This window comes from Protopterus annectens, chromosome 3.part0 (assembly GCF_019279795.1).
Source record: "Protopterus annectens isolate FY-2018-M chromosome 3.part0, PAN1.0, whole genome shotgun sequence".
Lineage (NCBI taxonomy): Eukaryota > Metazoa > Chordata > Ceratodontiformes > Protopteridae > Protopterus > Protopterus annectens.
Window position 1 is genome coordinate 317,198,107 of NC_056731.1, and position 22,854 is coordinate 317,220,960.

The 22,854-nt window shown below is 39.6% G+C and overlaps 1 protein-coding gene across 2 annotated transcripts in view; it reads left to right on the forward strand.

The window, feature by feature from the left end:
- The window catches only part of COBL (cordon-bleu WH2 repeat protein), a 1,839,636-nt gene that overhangs the window by 464,179 nt on the left and 1,352,603 nt on the right, over nucleotides 1-22,854 (forward strand). The gene's annotated exons all lie outside the window — the stretch shown is intronic.

Below are 22,854 nucleotides of genomic sequence, written 5' to 3' on the forward strand. Positions count from 1 at the left end.
TGGAACACGACAGGGCTGTCCTTTGTCTCCCTTGTTGTTTAATATATACCTAGAGCCTTTATTTTTATATATTAAACAGAATGTATATCATAATGCCCCTATATTATATGGAACAAAAATATCCATGGCGGTGTTTGCAGATGATCTTAATATATACTGCACAACACCAATTTCAGACACTGAAAGCAGTGGAGGACTTTGCAGTAATATCTAATTACAAAATGAATCTTAAAAAAACAAGCATATTTCCTTTAAAAATTCCCAACCCCTTTTCGCTTCTCCCATTGGTAGGGCAGGTAAAATCTGAAGATAAAATTAAATACTTGGGTATTACCTTTTCTACAGATGATAAGGATTTTTATAATAGCAACATTAAATTAGTCTGGGATCACATACTATTTGATTTTAAGAGATGGAATAATTTAAAGTTACCTGTATTAGCAAAAGTTGCAATTATTAAAATGAATGTTTTACCCAGATTATTATATATATTTAGATCTGCTCAAGTGTTAATTTCCAAGGGTTTTTTTAAACAAATTCATAGGGAATCGGCTAAATTTATTTGGGACCCAAGAAAGACCAGGATATCATATGATAAATTGATGACTCCAAAAAATAAAGGGGGATTGGATTTACCAAATTTTGAAACTTACTATTTAATAATAAACTCGAACAGAATCTTAAGAATTGCCAATTATGACATATTTAGTAATAAATGGTCACCAATGTGGGTAACTTTGAACTATAAACACATTTTGAATTTGAATATTAACCCCAAATCAGTACCTTTCTTAGGAAAGGAAAAGCTTAAATTATATGATATAATGGATCACATTAAATTATATATAACCTCATTACAAAATTTATTTGAATCCTTAAATCTTATGCAGCATATGATGGTCTTCCAACCTTTTCATAGAAATCCTAACTTGAAAATTAATAATAAATTAATAAATCTTAAAAACTTTCCTCTTATGATGAATTTAACCTTACGTTATATATACCCCTACTTAAAGGAGTCCATTAATACAATAAGACAAGAAATTAATCTGCCCAAATCACATTTAACTATTTTGAGGCAGATCAAAGAACTCTCTATAAGTTACTTTAATGACTTTAAAATTAAAGATGAGGAAATAACAAAATGTTTCAATTTGTGGCAAACTCTTCAACAAGATGTCAAATTTATAGCAGCCACTAATAAACTAATAAAGGATCTTAAATTTCAGAATACAGTTCTTATGTCAAAATATTAGAGGGATAAACTGCCACTTACAGAAGAAAAGCAATTTCTGAAGTCAATTAATCTAACAACGAAATCAATATCTTTTCAAAAATTAATGTATACTCAACTTATGATTTTTAATAATGCCCATTATACACGCCTCAGATTGCACAAGTTTAATCCTAAAAAATCTCCAAATTGCCCATATTGTAAAGATCAAGCAGCAGATCTTCTTCATATGTTCTGGAGTTGTAAATGTATTTATAAACTTTGGAATTCCTTAAAATTACAACTTCAAAAGATGGGATATCAAAGTTCAACACTTTCATGGGAATTCATGATATTACATATTCCTCCAAAACAATTTCCTAGATCCCAAATCACTATATTTATTAATATTTTTTTATTAATGAAACTTTATATAGTTACAAACTGGTTAAATCCATCTCAAACGTCATGCTAACAATTTTAGGATGTTAGCAATAAGACACATATTAGCCCACAAACTACTTTTGAAGGATCATAATAAAAATATCAATAATCCAAAGATATGGGAGCAAATTTTTAATATCATATTGGCGTAATATATAGAGATTGAGTGTAGTGTGAGACATATATATCCTTTAAGAAAAAAGTTGTTAATAAGTAAAAGACTGATATATCTGATCTATTTATAATTATTTTCATATGTTCTTGTACAATCTGATGTTACATTTGGAAGCATTCATGTAAATATTGTATATATGTTTTTGTGATTGTATTAGACATAATAGCTAGAACGTATTAATATTTTTGTTTTGTTTAAGTTTGTATGGAAAATGCTAAAACAATAAAGACTTATTATTGAAAAAAAAAAAAAGGAAAAAAAGAGTATAACTGGAAACAAGAGGTTTCCTGATCATTCAAACGCTAATGTATGCTTCCTGATGCAGGAAACAAGAGCAACAATGAGTAGAGAAGGGCAGCAAGGGATGAGATAAACAGACACTGTTACACTTAATACTGGACAAGCTGCCTCATATTGAAGAAAAATTGGATAGTTACATGCAAAAAACTGAGGCATGAAGGACAGAGCTAGAAACTATTCTTACTCAACATTCAGATGGAATTAGTGAGCTACAAAAAGATACCCAGCAGGTGCATACACGCATTACTGATAATCAAACCAGAACTGAACAAATAAAAGTAGTAGATTTGGAAGAGAGAGCACATCAGAAAAACTTAAGGCTGGTGGGCATACCAGAGACGGTGGGGGGGGGGGGGATATAATTGTATTTGTACATAACCTATTAATGGAATGGACTGGAACATCCAAAGAGAAAAAATGATGATGGAAAGGGGTTCATAGATTATATGCTCCATGAACATCAGTTGTCAGGAAGTGATCCCAGGCATGTAATCATTATTTGCCAAATACAACCTGAAAGAAAAGTACTATCAAAGCTCTGTCAACCAGGAAGTTGGCTTATGTGTAGCAACAAATGCATTTATTCAGAGCAGGACCTTAGTAGAGAAACTAGAAAGAAGAGGAACACTTATTCAACCTGTGTGACAATGTGCAATTAAAAAGATTAAATTCCATATTATCCAGCAAGTATATTTTAAAGTATCCTTCCTAAAGGAGACGAAAACATTTCTGTAACCTGAACAAGCATTATAAGAGGTTAACATCTGGGAAAGAGGCAATTTGGATACAGTAGAAAGCCAGGGAACCAAGAAATGGACTCCTTGGAGGTAAGCAACTAATTGATAAAAACAGCTAAATACTTCCAATGTTTAAACAAAAAGCATTCTTAAAAGATAAAATGCCCACACAAGGAAGAGAAAAGTAAATAACAGACTGAATATTTTTATGCACTTTGGAAAGATCCCTCAGACAAGACAAAAGAAATGTTATGTATCTGTCTTAAAGTGTTTTATTCTTATATTAAATGATAAAATGTATGAAAACGTACAGTGAATGTGCATGTTTCAGTTAAGAACTTCAGTAACAACTATGAAAAAAATAGTAGACATGAAGCGTGATTACATAAGAATAGAGTATTAAAAGATATCCCTGTGGTTCGAGGGATCCAGATATACGGTGTTCATTTACATGCAGTGTAGTTTGGTCCACATGTGGTCTACATCCCACCACATTAAATTTGCCCTAAGAAAAGGGTAATATTCTTTGAAAACCTTGGAAGAATAAACTTGATTAAAAATCTCAGGACAATTAAAAATCAAAATATGTAAATAGTTTTATTAAAGATTATATGGCTGGCAGGAAGTGTGGGAAAAATGTTAGTTTTTTTCAAAACCAAGACATAAAATGGAATTAGGAACAAGATGAAAAGAACTGAAATTGTGAATTTCAATGTACAGTGAATGTGCATGTTTCAGTTAAGAACTTCAGTAACAACTATGAAAAAAATAGTAGACATGAAGAGTGATTACATAAGAATAGAGTATTAAAAGATATCCCTGTGGTTCGAGGGATCCAGATATACGGTGTTCATTTACATGCAGTGTAGTTTGGTCCACATGTGGTCTACATCCCACCACATTAAATTTGCCCTAAGAAAAGGGTAATATTCTTTGAAAACCTTGGAAGAATAAACTTGATTAAAAATCTCAGGACAATTAAAAATCAAAATATGTAAATAGTTTTATTAAAGATTATATGGCTGGCAGGAAGTGTGGGAAAAATGTTAGTTTTTTCAAAACCAAGACATAAAATGGAATTAGGAACAAGATGAAAAGAACTGAAATTGTGACACTAACCCAGTAGCTCTATGCAAGAAAGAAAAGAACAGAAAGATGGGAATACCAGGGACATCCAAGAAAGGAAAATATAAAAGGAGGATGCAAGGCAAAATAAACAGTAAATTTTGAATTGGAACGAAATACAGGCTACAGGCAGTTTAAAAAATAAAGAAGTGGGTCAACATTAATTTTTTTCCCTGCAATATGAATAAGATGGAAAACACTGTCAAAAGAAGTAAATTAATGAGTTACAAAAGGAAACAAGCCCCTAATTAGTATTATTACAGGAGATGCACATGGATCTATTAGAACATAAACATTAGCAAGATTTAGTAACTCAGTAGTGCTAACAGCTTCTTACTCAAGAAAGATGAGTGACAGTTATGGTCAAAAAAGAATGTGTAAATACAACTAATTAATCTCAGGGAGGATTAAGAGGCTTGGTATGTAATAGGGATCTTAAAAAATAGAAGACCTGTTTTTTACAATAGTAAGCTTCTATTGTACACTAGACTCTAATATAGAAGAATTAAGAAAGAAGTGTACAGAAATAACGGAAGCATTGGAGGAAATAGTGACCTGGGGAGGAGACTTCAATCTGCTTACCTCATACATGAATGTACAGGGATTACCAAGGTGAGTATCACTGCCTAGAGTGGGAAAATATTGTGATTCATTCAGTAAACTGGTGGGGATAGAAGACATGGGTAAACAAAAACTTTGAGGAGCAATATGAATATATCTGATGTTCTTCATTCCACATTGCTGCAGTCCTAACTATTGGGTAGTCCGCTGTCCAGTCGGCCCGAATACCAAAGTATATGGCTGACGCCGGTCAGGGCGCATTAGACTGACGTCAGAACGTCAGGGTACTAATGCGCATGACCGACGTCATATCGTCAGTCTTTTTTGCCGCATGGTCCGATGCAGAAGCAATTTTGCGAGTGCAGGTTGGCGTTCTGAAAGTTTCTGAAGCCAGAGTTTCAGACCGAATCAAAGTTGGCTAAGTACTCCGTTGGGGAATATTTTGGTTTTTTCTTGCCTCAGTATTTAACGGATGTCAGAAAAAGTGAATAACTGTATTTCTTGTGGGAAACAGATACCTCATAGGGATTACCATACTTTGTGTATACCTTGTTTAGGGCCTGAGCACGGCGTTGTTGGATGCCGCTCTTGTGCTAGATTTAACAAACGCACTATTAAGAGAAGGTTAGACTGTGCCAGGTTAGTGTTTGGGAAGCGTTGTAATTATAAAATGCCGTCGGATGTTCCGACGCCGGCTTCGCTAAAAACGCAAGGACAAAACAGCAAAGCCTAGAGTGGAGGAACCGACAGTCCCAGACGCCGGTTCTTTAGAGGGCTCAGTGGAGCCGGAGGTTTTGCCAGGTGTTTCTTTGGAGTCTCAGGGAGAGACTTTACTGTTACAGGATGTATCCTCTCAGGAAGTAGGCCAGGCTGAGGGGGCTTCTCAGGTGGCTGTTCTTCCCTCTCTTCCTAAGGTGGTCAGAGCCTCCCTTCTGTTTCCAAGGCTTCTTTGAGGGGCAGGCCGAGTTTTGCTACAGTGGGGGTTTCTCCTAGTACTTCAGGGTCTTTGCCTAAGAAACATATGCTTAAAATGGCAGAGGATTTGATTACTATGATAAGGGGTTCTATGCCCCCTCCTGATAAGAGGCCTAGGGTGGAATCTGAGTTTGAGAGTTTTGAGCAATGCTCGAGGCTTCTGAGTCTTCGGCTGAAGACTTGCAGGAGTACCCTCCTTATTCTGATTCTGATGTGGATGATTCTACTCCTTCAGCTTCTCCTCCTGAGGATTTTTCATTTTCAGAGACTCTGCATTCCATGAGGGAGCATTTTAAATGGGAAGGTCAAGATTTCTCTGATTCCAGGAAAAGGCTTAGGGAATTCTTGTTTTTACCCCAGCACAGGCCTTTGGCTATACCTCCTGTTTTGAATGTGGTGGAAGATGTTTTTGCAGAGGCTTCCCTGAATCCGGATTCTTTGCCTCCTGCCCCAGTTAAACCGGATAGGTATTATGGGGTGCCTGAAGCTCATAAGTATCTTTTTAAGAGTCCTAGGGCAGACCCGGAAACTGTCTCTCAGGGGCCTAAAGGTGTGAAGGCGTCAGTTGTTAAAAATCCTGTCCCTCCTGATAAAGAGGCAAGGGCTTTGGATAGATGGGAAAAAAAAAGTGTATACTTCTTCCACTTTAGCCATGAGGGCGTTGAATTGTCAGTTTCACATGTTAAAATATCAGAATTATCTTCTTTCACAGTTGAAATCTAAGGTGGATGCTCTGGCGGAAGGTATTGAGTGTAAAGAGTTGCAGGATTTAGTTCATGTGTCTGAACAAGTGGGTAAGCATTCCTTGCAATGTGGTTTTGATGCTGTGCAGGCCTCCTCCAGGGTGGCTGCCACTGGTTCTGTTCTTCGTAGGCACGCCTGGTTGAGAGATCAGAACTTAGCTGAGCATGTTAAGACAAGGATTTTGGATGCTCCTTTACAGTCTGATGTGTTGTTTGGTTCGCCTGTGGAAGCAGTTTTAAAGAAGATGGAGGACAAGGCTAAGTCTATGCAAACTGTTAAGGATTTTTGCAGGTGCAGCCTCAAGTTTAGTAGAAATTGGCCTGCTAAGGGATGGACTTATCCTGCTTATGATTCCCAGTCTAGGGGTAGGTCTAGACGTGGTAGGGGCAGAGCTCAAGGTGCTTTTAGGCCTAGGACAGGGAGTTCACCTGCTCAGACTTCTGGTGAGGGCAGGGGTCAGTCCTTTCGTAAGCAGACCCAATGACCTGCCTTTTCAGCTGCCAGTACCTTCGCCTGGCGGCACCTCTAGGAGGAAGACTGTCTCTTTTCAAAGAAAATTGGGATTTAATTACCCAAGACAAATGGGTTCTGGATATCATTCACCACGGTTACAGGTTTTATTTCCATACCTTGCCTCCTTTCAAAGGCATGCCAGACATTCCTCCTCTACAAAGACAAGAGGCTCACAAGCAAATTTTTCAGTTACTCCAAATAGGGGCCATTCAGCGGATTCCTGTGCCAGAAAGGGGCCTAGGATTTTATTCTCGCCTGTTCCTAGTACCGAAGAAGGGGAACACGTGGAGACCAATTTTGGATTTATCTATCCTCAACACTTATCTGGACATTCCCAAGTTCAAAATGTTGACGTTACAACAGCTTTTACCTCTGCTGGGCAAGGATCACTGGATGGTAACTTTAGATCTCAAGGAAGCTTACCTTCATGTGCCTATAAGACTAAGTTGCAGAAAGTATCTGCGAGCTGGAAATTCTCATTATCAGTTCTCTGCATTGCCCTTTGGCTTATCTACTGCCCAGAGTATTCACAAAGGTTCTGGCTCCAGTGATAGCTTACTTCAGGCTAAAAGGAATTCAAATCTATCCTTACTTGGACGATTGCCTGATACTGGCTCAAGAAAAGGAAGACCTTCTACAGCATTTGGAATATGTCATAGCAGTGCTAAGATGCCTAGGGTATTCTGTGAACGAAATAAAGTCCAGTCTAGTACCCTCTCAAGACATGTGCTTTCTGGGCGTGAGACTGAATACAGCAGCCCAGATGGCCTTTTAACCCCGGACAAACAAAAGAATCTTTCCAGTTACTTCCATCAACTATCTCTTCAGTCCGGGCTGACTGCAAGGACAGTCCTTCAAGCCTTAGGGTTCATGGCATCTTGTATTCTGGTGCTTCCCAATGCCAAACTGCATATGAGGAAGCTACAATGGTATCTCAAAATGTATGGACACAGCACTGCCAGGATTTGGACACTGTCATTCAAATAATACCTTGCATTCAGAAGGAATTTTTGTGGTGGGCTCAGGAATGTCACCTAAACAAGGGACTCTCTGTGACCCGGCCAGAGGCGAGTCAAATTCTGACGACAGATGCCTCAGACATTGCTTGGGAGCTCATCTAACTGGAAAATGGATACAAGACAAGTGGCCTGCCAGACTACAGCATCTACATATCAACATGAAGGAGATGTTAGCAGTCCAGTTTGCATTAATGGCTTTCAAGGAGTTACTTCTTCCAGGGCAGGTGTTGATTCTAACAGACAACACAACTGTCATGTGGTATATCAACAAACAAGGGGAACACATTCTTACCCATTGTGCAGGCAAGCAATGATTTTATGGGAGACTGCGCTAAGCTTGCAACTAACTCTTCAGGCAAGGTTTCTGCCGGAGCACAGAACTCCTTAGCAGATGTGTTAAGCAGACAAATCATGGATCCCCACGAGTGGAAACTGGATCTTCATGTATTTCAAAAGTTGACAGTGTCCTGGGGAACTCCAGACATAGATCTGTTCGCTTCTCCACTAAACCACCAGCTGCCAAAGTTTTGCACAGAGAGGTTTCATCACACAGCTTGGAAAGTGGATGCTCTTTCTTTCAGTTGGAAAAATCTTCATGTGTATGCGTTTCCACCTCTGCCTCTTCTTCCAAAGGTGCTTCTAAAAGTCAGACAAGACAAGCCAAGGATGATTTTAATAGCTCCAGATTGGCCTCGCAGCACTGGTACCCATTACTGAGGAGTCTGGTAAAGAAGCCTCCATGGCCTTTACCCTTGATTCCACATCTGTTGTCTCAGAAGGACGGTCGTCTGCTCAATGTCAAGCTTCACTCTCTTTATCTAACAGCCTGGCATATTCTGTTTTGAAAGACAGCAGGTCTCAACTTCCTCAACAAGTTTTAAATGTGATTATGGAAGCCAGAAGACCTAGTACAAGGAAAGTGTACGCAGAAAAATGGAAGAGATTTTTATTTTGGACTGCAGCAAAGAATTTGGAGATTTGAGCCTAATTTGAGTGTGGCTCTTCAATATCTTACTGAGTTATTGGACAAAGGTTTGTCTTTCTCTTCCATTAAGATTCATGCTGCAGCCATTTCAGCTCACTATGATTGTGACCCACCATTGTTTTCACATCCTTTGTTCAAGCAATTTCTTAGAGGGGCAAAGAATATAAGGCCCCAATGAGAGCTCCTACTCCTGCTTGGGATCTCAATTTTGTGTTGGAGAAACTTACTCTACAACCTTTTGAGCCTGCAGCTACTGCTGAACTGAAATACTTGTCATGGAAGACTGCTTTTTGTTGGCCATTACTTCTGCAAGAAGGGTTTCTGAGTTACAGGCCCTTATGGCGGTTGAGCCTTTTTGATTTTTCATAAGGATAGGGTATCATTACGTACTAATCCTTCCTTTATGCCTAAAGTGGTTTCTAGTGTGGCTTTAAACCAAACTATTCATTTGCCTACGTTTTATGCAGATCCCCAAAATAAAGGGGAAAAGATTTTGCACACTTTAGATGTACACAGGCAATTGCGTTATTATTTGAGCAGGACTAAGGATTTTAGGCAGTCTCAGCAGTTGTTTGTTTCTTTTGCTTTGAGTTCTCAGGGCAAGCCTGTGTCAAAACAAACTATTTCTAGGTGGATTGGGTTTTGCATTGCATTTTGTTATTCCCATCATGGCAAGGAGATTCCAGCTGGGATTAGGCCTCATTCCACTAGGGCTACTGCCACTTCAACAGCTTTTTTACGGCCTGTGCCAACTAAGGATATTTTGGAGGCAGCTACTTGGAGTTCAGTGCATACTTTCTCTAAGCATTACCACCTTCCTCTCTACTCTAAGTCTAGGGCTGGTTTTGCCACAGCTATTTTGCAAGGCATGTTATCAGCTCCTGCTTCCTTATGATTTGCCAGCCTCCCTTACCTCTGCTTTGGGATTCTACCCAATAGTTAGGACTGCAGCAATGTGGAATGAAGAACATAGTACAGTTTTGTACCTACCATAAATGTAGATGTTCGAGGATCCACATTGCTGCAATTACCCTCCCTCCTTCCCCTCTGTATTTAGGGGTGGTTGTGTAGGTGAGGTTATATTCTGCTAATTTTGTATATTTTGTATATATATATATTTTGGTGCAGATATGTTGGGAGTTTTTGGTTTTGGCCTTATCTTTTCAGGGTCTTCTGACATCTGGGGCAAGAAAAGACTGACGATATGACGTCGGTCATGCGCATTAGTACCCTGACGTTCTGACGTCAGTCTAATGCGCCCTGACCGACGTCAGCCATATACTTTGGTATTCGGGCCGACTGGACAGCGGACTACCCAATAGTTAGGACTGCAGCAATGTGGATCCTCGAACATCTACATTTATGGTAGGTACAAAACTGTACTTTATCTGAAAGTATATCATCTCGAGCAGATGGGCTGTATATTACAAAGGAACACAGTTATGTGGTTAAAAAATGGGAAACCAACCATATAACAGTGTCAGATCATGGCCCACTGCTGTCAGCTGTTGTACTGGACACAGGCAGAGATTACTCCATTGTAGATTTCCACTGATATGCAGTGGAACAAAGGGGTCCCAAAAGTGAGGGAAAGCTATAAGTAAGGGAAAGAATGACCTCTTCTCCAGGACGAAGTAGATATCATAGCAGGATGGGTTTTTATATATATATATATATATATATATATATATATATATATATATATATATATATATATATATATATATATGTATATATATATATATAGAGAGAGAGAGAGAGAAGTATATTCTTGAACTGTGGCAAAATTGGTTGATAGAATTGCAGCAGAAGCAAACTAGAGAGGAAACTGATATGGACAGGAAAGTAGAACAAGCCAAACAGGAAATAGAATTAATACTAGAGAAGTAAATACAATACTAGAGTATCCAATTAAGGTGAAACTGGGTAGAGAATTCCCCTGGGGCACAAAGGAGTTTGGCATCAAGGTTGAGGGAGGTAAAGATGCAAACTTGGATACATGAAATAACAGATACAGATGGAGGACAAATAATGGAAAACCAGAAGATATTTTCATAAATTATATGTCACAGGTGATGAAGATCATATAGACGAGGATAACCTGTAAGAATTTCTGGAGGATGGGGATACTACCAGTGCTATCATAGGTAAAAGTGATAACATTTGTAGATCCAGTAACTAAGGAAGATATTAAACTACAGATATTTTGACTTAAAAAAAGGTAAGTGACCAGGGTTAGATGGGTTTCTAGGAGAATTATAGAAGCTAAGGGGGATAGAATGAAAGCAGGACTTAAAAAAAATAAACTGGAAATCCCACATTTGTGGAAAAGAGTGGTAATATTGGTGATTCGTAAACCAGGAAAAGTTATAAGAAATGTCAGTTCATATAGACCAATATTGGTATTAAATCAAGAATAAAAATTATTTGTGTCCATAATAGCTACCAGATTGGCCAAAGTTATAACAGAGCTAATACATAATGATCAGTGCAGATTCATTCAGAAAAGACCAACATCTTAAAAGCCATCATAGTGATACAGGAAGCAAATAAGATGGATAAACCATGATTGATAGCCTTTGTAAATATAGAAAAACATTATATAGGCTAAGGTGGGATTTTCTTTTTATTGATAACCTTGAAGGCTTTTGGATTTCCCAGCATATTTATACTGCTAATTATGAAACTGTACAAGGGGACTACTGTTTAAGTAAACACAGAATTAACAGCATCGTTCGGTGTCTCTAGGGGAATGTAGCAAGTATGCCCCTTGCTCTCATTACTATTTGCCTTATATTTTAGAGGCACTAATTGTTAAAATAAGGTCATGTCAAATATAGCAGAATATAGTATAGGGAAAGAAGAGGTCAAAATTGCACTGTACACAGGTAACTTTATTCTTCGTGGCAGAGTGACAAAAATCGTAGAACAAATGGAAGTTAAAAAATAATTTAGGTAAATGTCAAGGTACAAGATGAACGAGTTAAAAACACAAGTAGTAGTAGTAAATTACTTTTCATCAGAGCAGTTGAAGAGTGTATTTCCGGAATAGTAAATAAATCAGATACCTAGATATACAGTTGCCGCAGAGTCTAAAAGAAACAGTAAGAGTTCATATGGAGAGGCAAAAAAAGACATTTTAGAAAAGTTTAGAAAGTAGAAACTGTTAGCGTTAGAAAAAGATCAAAAGGTCCAAGGTTTGTATGTGGTAGTATTATCAGATTTGCAATACAGTTTACAGGCATTACCACTAGACTCCCTCAGAAGTACAATGGTAGGATTTTATACGGGTAAATTCCAAACCTAGTATATCATGGGAAACATTGTAAAGCCAAGGTTAAAGGGGGGATGGGGGTTGAGTGGTGCCAGATCTCAAGGGATATTGGAGAACATCTCAACTATAGTTATCCGCTTTATGACAGACAAGGAATATAAATGTAAGATGGATCCAAGTGAGGACAGGCAGTAGAGCAAGTAGAAGAGGTACAACACAGAATATTTTGTACAAAGTTAGTGCAGGACTTACCCCATTTATGGAAGGAAAAGCAGAACTGCATTTCTGGATGAGAGAGAGAGCTGAGGGCTAAAGATACAGTGTGGTTGGCTGGAACCTGTAATAAAGTATTTAACAGAGGTAAAAGAAATAAACCCCATGAAAGAATCGCTGAATCTACACCCAGAACTGGTATATTTGTCACAGATAGAAGAAACATAAGATTTTATGGGATGGGAAAATTTAAAGAAAGATTTAATGTAGGGGCAAGGGATTATCTCATTTATAGAGGATGGAGAGAGAATTATATCAGGCTGTAGAAATGAATTGGAATCCAAGATTTAGATCTCCCATGGATTAGCTATATAATAGAATTGTATAATTAGGTTACACGCGCAGGAGTCTTAATAACTAAGCTATTTGGATTAATAAAAAAAAGAGGAGCAAAGAAAATCTAGGTCATTAGAAGGTAGATGGGAATGAAAGCCGGACTGAGAGACATCCCTGAAAGAATATGGAGTGAGGTATATATAATGTTGAGGCAAGCAACCTGCTCCCAAAAATGCCATATCTTCAGCTGGAAATACCTACATACATATCTTTATACCCCAAGTAAACTGGCTGTGATTTTCCCCATGTTGTCAGCTGAATATTGGAGCTTTGAACATGGGATTATGGACAATTGTCACACGTTTTCTGAGACTGTCCAAAGTTAGAAAAATTTAAAGAAAAATGACAGGAATTGGTGGAGAATATGTGGCATATGAAAGCAAAGATTTTTAAATTCATACTCCTTTCAGGTATACCAAAGGCCATGGAATGGAAAAATATATTAGACAGAATTACTAGGGGGGATCCTGTTGGCAGAAAAAAATATTACACTTAGGTGGAAATGACATAAGCCAGAAAGTAAAGAAAACGTAGTTAATGTTATTGATGAGATTTATAATGTGGACATCTTAATAAGGTGAGGTAAAAGTAACACATCAAAGGAAGTGGAAGGGCTGGGTTAATGAGAATGAGGGATGAGCAAGAAAATGTAAAATGGAACTTCATAACAAAAATACAAATGAAACAACAAGGCAGCCATAGTTTTGGTTAAAAAAATATGTAGTTAGACCTTGTTAATGTTGATTTTTGTTTACCTTTTGTAATTTACTAGTAGTATTATGTCTGTTTTTACTTAGATTCCCCATCTCACTTTATAAGTGTTCACTTCAAACGTTTCTCTTCTCCCTGTTCTCTTTATATTGGGGAAGAAAGGCCCAGGATAAGCATATGTAAACCGAACAAAACTGAATAGATCTCAGAGTAATATATTTCAGTAATGCGACTGAAGCCACACAAGTTTGACTGTATGAACAAATGGTTAATGCAAGTAATGCTAATTAGCCTGATCCACATAAGATGTAAAGGTGGATATCCTAATGTAACTGAATAATGTTTGGAAAGGGGGGAGTGGAGGGACCAAATAAAAGAAAATTGCATTTGGAGACAATGGAAGGAAAACATGCATGCACGGATAAATATAGAAATAACAATATGCCATGAGTGTGAGCTCTAGTTCTGGGCAGGATTGCCCGTATAATTGAAACTGGGAAGAGAAGATGTACTTAAAAACAATGTGGTCAGGTAGGAGAGGAAACATGATTGGTGTTCCATGTATGAGGTGTGCACAAGGAATGTATATAACTTATTGAATACTAAATAAATCATATGTGTTCAAAAGAAAAAAGGCAAAATATTTAAGAAGCTAAAAACATTTAAAAAGTTTGTTTTTGACTAGTAATAATATTTAGTTATAGTTTTGTACCATGCATCTTGAGAATACTTTGGATGGAAGTGCAATCATTTAAGCCAGAGAGGGCACTGGCATTCATCCGCAGTTGCCATACTATCTCCCTATATTCAATACATGCTCCCGAGGGCCCCCACTTGGGATTAACTGGAACACCTTCTAGTACCCAAAGTGTAAACTTTTTAAAATTTGCACATACCTTTGAGTGTCTACAAAGGGCATTATTCTCGCCCCTTTTGTTAATGTCATAAAGAGAAGGATAAATGAACAGTGCAGACATATTTATGTTTTGTCTACATATAACATTGGAAATGTAACACACTTAGCTAAACATGTTACACCTTTGTTATCACAGTTCTGATAATTCATCTGCTTTGTTCAGGAGCTGTCATGTGATCATATTGTTTTTAAACTGAAAATTTAAAAAATATTTCTTTTAACGCTTTTTAGTTTCCTAAATATTTTGCTTTCAGTCATTAGACCACAAGACCTTCATTTTAATGTCATTGTAGGTCCAGAATCTATAATGTGATCATGCTATCAGTTTTTTAAACTGAAAAGCTAAAAAATATATATATTTAATTGCTTTTTAGATTCCTAAATATTTTTTTCATTATTTTTAGTATCACATGTTAATATTTGTATTGTTACAAGCATGTAGCAGTCATTAAACCACAGGATCTTAATTATGATATCATTGTGGGTTCAGGATACATATGATCACATTAACTGTTTTTAAGATGAGTTTATTGTTTGAAACGTTTGTTCTGATTTAGTCCTTTTGTAGAAAGATGAAAGTATACTGTATTACAAGTGTGATGTGGTGTATACAGTTGTGACCCTTTTCATCTGATTCCCAAACATTTTGTTGAGAGGTTTGCTGTTTTTAAGCCTAGTATTTTAGCTCCAGTGTTTTGCCTTTCAGTGACACGCAGGTGTAACTTGACACAGAAGGTTACCTTTTCTTTATTCTCACTGCTCAGCTGCCATCTTTTTAAATTCTTTTTATTCTCCTGTTGCTGTTTGTATTGCTGCCACACACTTTCACTGCATATTCTAAACTGTGTAAAATATTTTCAGTCAGTTTATCTCAGACTGCTTTATCATTTTAGAATCTGCTACCCAGTGCTGTCTTTTTTCACTTTTTACAATGCATCAAGATTATTGTTTCCCAGAGGCATCATTGGTAGAAGTTCTGTACTGCCTTCACAACAAAATCATTCTGGGACAATGTAGTAAACTGTGGCAAAATGTCCTTTGTACACTGTATGTGGCTGAAATACTCTGATTTTTGTCAGCTCTGAACATGTAATCTTTACTTCTTTTCTTATATTTTATACTAATTATATTTCTTTTCTTTTATTATTTAGAACTAACTCAATGACTAACTTCTGAAGTTCCTTGTTTAAGTTGCACACTTTTCTCTTGGACATCCATGACCATTAAGCTCCCATATGATCCTTTGATCCATCTACTCCATTTTCCTCACCTGGACTCAACACCCCACATCATTCTGAGAGAGAAGGGTCTCCTCCTTCTGGAGGAGATGAACTTCATCATGTTGTCCAGGTTGGAGGGACTTAGTCAAGAACTGGTGAATCATCATTCAGTGGAGGCTTGGGTTTTCTATATGAAAAACTAGCCTGTCTTCCTGGTGGCAGATTTGCTAATTTTGCAGTGTTGTCTTACTAATAGATGTGCCTGATTCATTGCACATTTATATAGACTTTACAGTCAGAATTATGAAGCAAAAGATGCTTGGCACAGTTGAGCACTTCTTCTCAATCATCAGCACTGGAAGCCACCCATGTCTGTCACCAGATGTTGCTGGCAATGACTGCACTAGATCAGACCCTCCCCAGATGGATGAGTCATTGCCACCTGCCTACTCTCACCCTTCCTCACCAGTTACTGCAGCATTTTCATAGCTTGAGAGTACTGGGTCATCTAGTTCATACTCAGGGCTTTATCCTTATATGCCATGGAGGTCCAATGTATTTATTTATTTAGTTTGATTTGTTTATGTGTGGATGGGCTGGACACAGTGCCCTTTCCAATTCTGGGCCCTACTATTCTGTCTGAACTACATTTTGTCCCACATAAATTCTTTGGTGAGAAGGTTTGAAATGGTAGTTGCATTGATTTGTCAATTCACAGATGCAAGAATACGGTAAAGTAACTCAGATGATAGCTGTTGGTGACTTCTTGGGAATATTTAATGCCATGCTCTTATATGGTTCCTTTTCAGCTTCCCTGATCTTTCATACTGTACCAAAGATTCCTAGTGCCCCTGTCTTTCAGCAGTAGTATCAGCATGCTGATTTGTGCATTTACCTCTCCTGCTGGTGAGTAAATGAAATAATTTCATGAACAACTTCAACTCACCCCTATCTCAAGGAACCATAATTCAGTATGCAGACAACTCCAACATCATCTGCTCTGCCACCGCTATTTCAGACTTCCTTATACTAACTTAAAATGCCTTCTCCTCAACTGAATCCTGGATGCAAAACAACCACCTTGCCCTAAATCAAAAAAAAATCTAAAATCATACTTTTCACCCCTAAAAAAAACCAATCCCCTTAAATAAGACCAAGTTTTCCATCTTCTCTCTTGATAAATCACTAATAGAGGTTGTTAACCACACAAAACTTCTCGTCATCACTATTGATAAACACATGAAATTTGACCTTCATATAAAACAAAACATTCAGAAAATACACTTTAAACTAGTTATCCTCTATAGGCAGAACCACTTCCTAAACCCATCCACAAGAATAACCCTAGCCACAACATACCTACTACACTCTCTCCTCTACGGTGCCCCTCTACTTACAAATATACAAAGCTCCTCTAAACTCAAATTTGAACTTGCTACAATAAAATAGCCAAATTTGCAACTAACTCCAAATACTCCACCCATCACTGCACTGTTCTACATTCAATAAAATGGCTAGAACTACCCAACTACCTCTCCTACCTGCAGTTATCTACAGCTCACAAAATACTCTTCAGACCCCAAGACTGTCCTGCCCTAAGCTCAACATTCAACTACTACCACCCACATAGGCTCCTTAGATCAGGGGATCAGAAACTCTTACAGGTACACAAACCTAATCTCCCACCTGGCAAGCTCCTTTACTCTCACTCAATAGCTAAGAACTGGAATTATTTGTCTCCAATCATTACTCAAAACCCCTCCCACTTCAAAACCTCTCTCTATACCCACCTATCCTCATGCTGGAAATGTACTTGCACCAAGTCACCATCGAATCTCCTAACAACCCCAAATCCTGTCATCTCCAATGTCCTTCTGTTCTCATGTTGCAGTATTCATAATCTTTGGGTTAGCCTCTGCCTAGTGACCCAAACGTCCAGTCAGTATACAAAAGCTTTAGTCACTGCAAGGTACATGGAACATGTGACGTTGGCCATAGGGTACTTGGGCCATAAAAGTGACGTCTGCACTTACCTTCCTCAGAACTTCTTTGCCACCAGTCGAAAGTTAACTCTTCCTGCCGTTTCTGCCATCGGATTCCACAATTAAAGATAAGTACCCCCTTGGGGCCTTTTTTCTTGTTTTTCTTTGGTCATTGCATGCCTGCCCTGGTTCATGTCAACTAGAAAAAGAAAGTGTAAGTGTGGACAACAGATCCCACATAAGGACACCCACGACCTGTGTCCGTTCTGCTTAGGGTACAACCACAACTATAAGGCTGGTGCGATTTGTCAGGCCTTTGTCCCAAAGACTCTTCATAGCCATCTGCATGCCCTTAATATCTGTTTAGAGAACCAATGCCTCAAACGTCTCACTCTTGCGATGGAAGGGCCATCAGGCCATATCGCCGAGCCACCGAAAAAGAAGGCCAAAGTTACCAGGCCTGAGCCTATTGCTACACCTCTTCCACCCGATGTTCTCCCTGTAGCTGAAGTATGCCTGGAGGAAAATATGGAACCAGACCATTCCGGAGCCTACAAAACCAAGGTCTGAAAGCACGCCCATTGAGGTTACAAAGACATTGGGTGCCAGTGATAAGGGGGAACCTTGACTTGCTGTGGAGGTCCAGACCGGTCCTTCCACCTCTAGTGAGGCTTCTGCACATAGGCCCTGCTCAGGCCTACACCTTCCAGGCCTGTTTCTTTTTTAAAAAGGAAACAGAAAACCAAACGTGTCTTCACCTGCTGAGAGCTTAGAGGATTGGTAAGCTTTCTGTCAGAGCTTGTTCAATGCTTTTATGGCCCTTAGCCCTACCATGGCTGTTTCGCCTCTGGCTGCCCCTCCTGTTATTAGCCCTAGGCCTCAGACTGCAGAACCTCTTTCAATAGAGGCCGAAGACTCTTCAGATTCCTCTTCAGAAGATTTTGTGTCTTATGCTTCACAAATGCCTTCCCCTCTAGGGTATGCTTCCCCAAAGGAGGACTCTGCTGAGGCAGATTCCCCTGGGGAGGACCTGACCTTTGAAGAAACCATCTCATGGATGAGAGAGTTTTTCAAATGGGACTCCGCAGAAATGTCTGAAGTCCATAAGAGGTTCTTTGAACTTCTACAAATGGATACCCTTTTCCTTCTGCCATTCCACCAATCCTCCCAGCCTTCTTAGAGGCCTTTTTGGCAGCTTCTAAAAATTCTGATTCCCAACCCCCTGTTTCTAAAAGGTCTGACAGATTTTATAAAGTTCCAGAAGGGCAACATTTCTTATTAAATGTCCTGTTGCAGATCCTGGTACCATTTCTGTCTTTGCAGACAAACCCTCCAGACTGCTTCCCTCCACTTCTGTCCTTCCTACTGATAAGGACAGCAAGACTATGGAGAGACTTGGCAAGAAGGTGTACACCTCTTTCACTTTAGCATTTAGAGCCATCAACTATCAGACACATATATCTAAGTACTCCTTGGCCCTTTTGACTCTGGCTTCAAAGATCTTAGCTGATCTCCCTGATTCGGCCACAAAGTCACAAATCTCTAACCTGATCTCTTTGTCCTCACAAGTGACAAGACACTCAATGAAATGCAGTTATGATGCTGCAGAGGCCTTGGCCAGATCTGTAGCTTCTGCACCGTTGCTGAGAAGGTAGTCTTGGGTGAGGCTCCAAGCCCTACCTGACAATATCAGGGCTAAACTTCTAGATGCCCCGCTGGATAGTACTGCCTTGTTTGGTTCCCAAGTAGCAGAAATCCTTCAACAGAAGGGGAAAGAACTACAGGACTTGAAACATTTGTTTGTGTCACCTATTCCTAAATTCCATAGAAATTATCCTACTAAGATCCAATTCATTAGAAAACATTGTGCTCCTCCTCCTTCTACTAGGGGCAAAAAGAGTTCCAGAAAACAGCAGCTGTCTTCCAGGCCTGCTGAGATACCAACCCAGAAACCTTCATTTCAGGACAAGTCCTCTTCCTCTCCCTCCACATACTATTCCCCTTTCCCAGAGACTCTCTCACTGTCTCCCTCTCTGGAAAAGCATTGTCTCAGACAAATAGGTCTTGTTAATCATAAAAAAAGGTTATTTCATGACTTGGAAAATTCCTCCACTCTTAAGAGGCATCCCACTGCCAACAAAAGACCTGCTGCCTCATTCCAACCAGTCTTGGGCATCCTCCTCTCTCCATGGATATTCAACCAGTCCCTGCATCAGAAAAGGGAAGGGGCTTTTACTCCAGTTTTTTTTAGGTCTCAAGAAAGGATGGCCCATGGAAACCTATTCTGGATCTCTCTCACCTCAACTTTTTTTTTCAAGTACCCACCTTCTGCATAATTATGCTTCAGACTCTATTTCCACTGCTAATGCCTCTGGCATTTTTGGCCACCTTGGACATCAAAGATACCTACCTACATATCCCTATCCGACCTAAATACAAGATGTACTTACACTTTTCTGTGGGTTCCACACATTTTCAATTATCTGCTTTACCCTTTGGACTATCTGCTGCTCCAAGGGTATGCACCAAGTGTCTGGCTCCAGTGGTAGCTTATTGCAGGGTCTTAGGGACGCAGATTTTCCCATACCTGGGCGACCTCCTGATCCAGGCACATTGTTACAGTACCCACCAAAACCATCTCCAGACAGTTATTTCCATTCTGCACTCCCTGGGTTTCACCATCAACTTCCTCAAATCCAGCCTAAACCCCTCTCAAGACCAAGTCTTCTTGGGGTGCAGAATCAGGACAGACATTATGATGGAATTCCTCCCACCCAAAAGGTAGAAAGCTTGAAGGAATACCTATTGTCTGTTATCCACACCCCTGCAATGACAGCAAGGGTATACCTCAGACTCTTAGGGTAATTGGCTTCTACATTCCCCATGTTGCCACTGACAGGACTCCACATGAAGAAACTTCAGTGGTACCTGAGGTCCACATGGACACAACACCCCCACCCCTTGGACCACTCCATTCCCTTCCTACTTTGCCTAAAGAAGTAGATCCTTTGGTGGGTGGATCAGGTCTCTCTGAACCCAGGACTTCCCGTACAACTCCTAAGTCCAGTCCAGGAAATGTACACAGATGCTTCATACCTGGGTTGGGGAGCTGCTATGGGCAGCTTGAAGGTGCAAGACACATGGACAGGCCCCTGCAGGTGGGAGCACATCAACATCAGAGAGATGAGGGCTCTCATCTTTGCACTGAGGGCCTTCCAAGATATTCTGAAGCAAGGACCCCTAAAGTTGTTCACGGACAACACCACTGCTCTTTGGTATGTGAATAAACAAGGGGGAACAAGATCATACTTGTTATGCAGAATTGTACCCCAGGCTTGGGAATTGGCAGTCCAGCATGGAGTCACTCTGCTGGCTGTCTATATCCTCTCAGCTCAGAACACTCAGGCAGACATCCTGAGCAGGTCCATGTCACAATCCAATGAATGAATACTACACAGGGATGTGTTTCTGGACATAGTCCACAGGTGGGGTTCATATCAAATAGATCTGTTTGCCACTCCTCTGAGCAGACAACTTCCACAGTTTTGTACCAGGGCATGCAGCACCCTAGCGAGGGTGACAGATGCCTTCTCTATCTCATGGAAAGGGATGTTTCTCTGCATATTACCCATCTTCCCACTCTTACAAAAAGTCCTAATGAAAATTCAGCAGGACAAACTAAAAATCTTGTTGGTGACTCCCTTTTGGCCAAGAGAGCATTGGTTCCCCCTCCTTCTGCATTTAGCCAGGGGCAATCATCACGAGTTACCTCAAAGAGTGGACCTACTCACACAGGACAAGGGATCCCTAATCCATCCGCACTTGGAATCTCTGAGCCTAACACAGTGGGTGATAGAGGTTTGATTCCTTTCAGACACCTTTACTCTGAGGATGTGCTAAATGTCCTGCAGGATGCCAGGAAACCCAATACTAGGAGATCCTATCTATCCAAATGGAAAAGTTTCTCCATTTTGTGTCTAAAAAGACAGCTAGACCCATTTCAAGGAGAGGTCCCCTTGGTGCTGTCTTATCTTTGTGAATTGTTGCAAGCAGGGATCCATATTCCTCTGTTAAGACCTACCTTGTTGATATTTCTTCTTGTCTGCCTCTTGATCCTCCACTTGCTTCTAGACTTCAAGTGAAGTTATTCCTGAAAGGAGTTCTATACCTCCAGCCCCCGAGGAGGCCAGTTTTACTGCCCTGGGACCTGAACTATGTGTTAGAGAAGCTCACCCATGCCCCATTTGAGCCACCAAAGTACTGCACTTGAAAAACTGTGCTTTTAGTGGCCTTGACATCAGCCAAAAGAGAGTGTCAGCTCTAGGCCCTCATGACTACCCCATCCTTTTTAATCTTCCTCAAGGATAGGGTAACCCTAAGGACTAACCTATCCTTTATGCCTAAAGTGGTCAATGAGTTATCCCCGAACCAATGTATCTACCTCCCCACCTTTTTCCCACAACCACAAAATGACAGTGAGAGAGTCCTGCATTCCTTTGATTAAGGTTCTGTTTAGACAAGACCAAATCCTTTAGGAGATGAGAGTTTGTCTTCTTTCATCCTAGTGCTCTGGGAAAAGCTGTGACAAAACAGATTCTTTCTATCTGGATTTCCAAAGCCATCTCCTTTTGTTATACCTATCATGGCAAACACCTGGACTCTAACATAAAAGCCCATTTCACTAGGGACATGGCCTCCTTTGGAACATTTTTCAAAGGGATGGACACTGCTTCTATTCTAGATCACCAAGCAGTACAAACTGGACCACGTCTCCAGATCCAGAGCAGGTTTTGCTAGGGCAGTCCTGCATGAATTTTTGGAAAGCAGTTCCAAACCACCCTCTTCTTCTTCTCTTTGAGCTATGGCACTCACCCAGAAGTTATGAGTACTGCAACATGAGAATAGAAGGACATAGAATAGTTGTGTAAAATCTTACCATAACTATAACCATAGATGTCCTTCTCTTCCATGTTGTAGTATTCTATCCCACCCTCCTCAACCCAGGAAAGGGAAACGCTTTTCTGGATGATTCAAGACTTGTGCAGCTATCCTTTGACTGGGGTCTGACTGGGGCATTCAGTTCTGAGGAAAGTACATGCAAATGTCACTTTTATGGCCCATGTACCCTACTGCTAACATCAGATGCCCCACATACCTTGCAGTGACTAAATCTTTTGTATACTGGCCGGACGTTAGGGTTGCCAGGTGGAGGCTAACCCAAAGGTCATGAATACTGCAACATGGAAGAGAAGGACATCTATGGTTATGGTAAGATTTTACACAACTATTCTTTCTTTATATGGTAATAGTACTACTGTATGTAGACCTCATATTCTCAATATGCCATACAA